This window comes from Benincasa hispida, unplaced genomic scaffold (assembly GCF_027475165.1).
Source record: "Benincasa hispida cultivar pf3 unplaced genomic scaffold, pf3_genome.v1.1 HicScf109, whole genome shotgun sequence".
NCBI lineage: Eukaryota > Viridiplantae > Streptophyta > Magnoliopsida > Cucurbitales > Cucurbitaceae > Benincasa > Benincasa hispida.
Window position 1 is genome coordinate 34,696 of NW_028325400.1, and position 4,256 is coordinate 38,951.

A 4,256-nucleotide genomic window follows, 5' to 3' on the forward strand; every position below is an offset into this window, starting at 1 on the left:
TGAGACGTGAAACTGTGAGAGTTGTATTGTAATATTTTGGATTTAATTATTCTTCTTTTGGCTTATTCTTCAAAAGTATTTGAGGAATATTCTTTTTAAATAATATTATGGATAATTTGAAATTATCATATATATAAATATATATATTAAATCTGTAGATTGATGTTGTTTTACTTTATTTGAAAGAGAAAATAATTTAATAATTATTAAGAAAAAATTAATGATTATCTGTATATTATCCTTACAATCTTTATTAATATTGATAAATAGTTGATCATATGTAATACTTTCATTGACAATAATGATATGATATTTTAATAATTGACCTTCTAAACAAGTCAAAAATGACGTAAGTTACATATCTAGTGCGTCGGTTTCAAAAGATACGATAAGAACATTGATTTCATGATATTCAGATGTCACATGCAGAACACGACATCATAGAATATGTTTAATTAGATCTCCAGAAGTGACATCGATAAAAATAGTAACCTGAAAAGCTAACAACTCAAAGCATTCACACTCTTAAAAGTTAAAACAAATATTCTTAATCATGAATATTTATGGAAAGTAAAAATTTAGTCTCTTGATCTTTAGTATGTAACAATTTATAGTGTGTTAGGGGCGAAGACTATCCTAAGATTATAATAACTACTAAAGTAAATACTATTTTGTATTCCCCAATTAGTTACAGTAATATTATTTCTAAACCCTCATTTTCTATAGTATTTACTATTTATTATGGCTTTTACTATTTCACATTCATAGCTTTTTATTCATTGCTACAGTGTTTACTATTTCTTTCACAAATTAAAATAGTTTACACTTCAAACACATACTATTATAAATCAAGCTAATATAATCTATACCCCAAACACAAACTATTATAACTTAACTATAATAACCTAGGACTATAATAATCAACTCTTTGCCCCAAACGCCACTTAGTCTATACACTTTTAAATACATAACGATTGTTCAAGATACAGATGACATCATTACAAATTTCAAAATACAAGTACTAAATTATTATAAAACAAAAAATATAGAGACAAAATCATGAGGTGTTTTCAAATAAAGGAAAATGAACCAACTTATTTACAAATATAACAACTCGTTACTATCTATCAGTGATAGATCACGAGATTGATGTCCATCGTGATCTGTCGTCCATTGATAGATGTCTATCGCGATCTATCACTGATAGACAGTAATATTTTGTTATACTAAAAATATTTTCAAGAGTTTTACCATTTAAAACAATTACCCTTAAATACATTACCCACTAAAATTTAGCAATTAAATTATTACTTTCATAATAATCACTATCGTTTAATTGAGATAAAATACCTGCCTCGAAATTCACGAAAGGAAAGAAATCATATTACAAATCTCGGTACATTTCATCACTAAAGAAGAGAAGATATTTTAACCTTTGGTACTCATAGCCTTAAAATTATAAAAGATTAATGGCAATAAGAACAAAAGAAAAAGAGAAAAAGAAAATGTAATAATAGATAATAAAAAAATTTAAAAATAATGATAATTTTTTCACATAAAAACAAAGAAAAGAAAAAAGCAATAGTTCAACCAATTGTCTCAAATATCAATGCAAACTTAACCGTAATTCCCATTTCACACCTAATATAATATATAAATATATATTTTTGGCATAATAAATAATAATAAAGTTCGTTTTTAGTCAAAATGACAACTCATAATGATATAGTAATATTTAATTTTGGGTTAATTGCTATATAACTACCCCTACTATTCCAGATTTACCTTTTGACAACTCATCTTCATTCACCAATCACAATTCCAATGTTGACTGACAAAAATATGAATTTTTATTTCGAAAATAAATTGTTTAAATTTCTTTCTTTTTTTTTTTTTATAACTTTGTAGGGTTTGAATTTTGTATAGCTTTTGTGATATATTCTATTTATTTTTCTTTTTCTTTTTTTTTTTTCAAGTAAGGTTTGGTAGATTTCATGATTTGTCTAAAGGAGTTTAATTATATAGGCTACACAAATTTTGCTTATAATTAAACATGAAATTTAGGTTTTGGTTAATAATTAGTTTGTTTTGGATTTTGGGCTTTGAAAATTGTGTTTGTTTTCTTCTAATCTTTTTACAGTACTTTTCATCCATCCTTAAGAAAAATTTGCATCCATAGCCAACTTTGTGTAGCTCACTTTATCGTCTGACTATAATTTGTCAAAATGAACATAGCTTCAACTTGCAAAGTGTTTGTATTATTATCCTCAAAGTGAGAGATTCGACTCCCCTACCCCACATATTGTCAAAAAAAAAAAAAAAAAACTAGTTTGTCACACGATCAACTCTTCTCATATATACATATATACAAACTTGGGTGCATCCCGTGTTGTACTCATTTTTGTAAAACTCACTCAAGTATCAACGTGTGCATGGAGATGAGTATAGTCTTGTGGCTGCACTTAAATATTACTCATATATCTATATTGAATTATTTATTTTCTATGATGAAGTAAGACTAATAAAAAGGATGTGGTTTAGGATGTATACATTTTTGTATGGTTCATCGGTTTGTGATGTGACAAACTTTTTTTTCCCAAAATATATTTTTGATTTTTTTTGTTTTGTGATTTTGAAATGTAGAAATAGGATAAATGCAATCCATTGAACCTAAATATGACTTTCCATGAAATAAAACATAATGAGCAATACTTGGTGATTAAAATTTGGATGTATCCTATTTCTATGCATCTCACTTTCATCGCACACAATAAGAATTAAAATATTTAAATAAAGATATAAAAAGAATTTATCACGTAACAAATTATGATAAGATAATTTGGTGGAAGCACAAAGATAGATATAGACCCAGAAATATCTGAATAATTGGGCTTTTAAAATATTTGTTTGTTATGGATTTTGGGCTTTTAAAATTGCATTTGTTTTCTCCAAATCTTTTTAAAATAATTGGGCCTAAAGATCACGCTTAAGTCCAATTAATTAAGCCCAAAGGCCAGACTCAAGTCCAATTAAATTAGGCCCAAAGGTTAGGCCTAAACCCATGAAGCCCATTAGGGAGATCTATAAATTGAGAAGCTCCCTCATTTGCAAAGGTCAGCATTTCTACATTTCGAGAGCCAGAGATAATTCATCAACACTCAATAAAGACAGTATGTTCGTAACTCCAACTGGGTCAAATTACTATTTTACCCTTGGGTTACCTCTGACTCCTTAAGTACCAGTGCTCCTCTAATGAACAACATGTTTATGATCCAACCAATAAATAGAAATGCTTTTCGAGTCAATGAGAGGGTATGGCCCTTTGTTCAAGTCCTGGAGACACCACTTGAGGGAACACTCATCTACTTAATCTCAAAGAGGTAATAAGTGAATTACATCTTGTATTATTATGTTCCCAACTCTCCACTCGGTCTCATCCCAAAATGATAGGCATATTGGGTCAGCGAACTGGCCACCCTCACCCATGTAAATCAAATGACAATCCCTCACAAAAAGGAGTTCATAATATACTCGGGATTAAGACTAAGTCGCCTAGGTCAACTTTCCCTAATTTCTTTATGATGATTTTCATCTATCTTATAAAATATACAGATTCATGGTTAACTTTCTAAAACAATTTTTTAAAAAAGAAATAAACTTTTCTGTTTTTTATTTTAAAGTAGATAACAAAAATAAAGAAAGAAATAAGTGGAAGTAGCGTTTCATTTGATTTTCAAAATCTAAGAATTCAATAAATAAATAAATAACCAAAACCCTTTTTTCATACCAATTTGATTTTGGATCTTTCATTTTTTACAATTAAGATTAGTAAACATTCTTCTACATATTAATTTCTTTGTTTTGTTATTTAACTTCAAAAAAAAAAAAAAACTAAGCCGATTAGAAAAAGAAAAAAGATTAAGACCTACCAATTTAATTTATAATTTTTTAAAAATTTTAAATTTATAAATACTTTTCTACCCATTGATTTTTTTTTTGTTATTTAAATTTAAAAAATGGTTGTTTTCAAATATATAAAAATAAATTAAAATATTTACAAAATATAGTAAAATTTTAGAACTATCAATGATAGATGCTGATAGACTTCTATCTGTGTCTATCAGTGACATTGATAGATTCGTCTATCAATGTCACTGATAGACACTGATAAATGTCAACCAGTATCTATCAGCAATTTTGTTCCATCTCGTAAATACTTTCAACACTTTTACAATTTGAAATAATTTTCTTTTAAA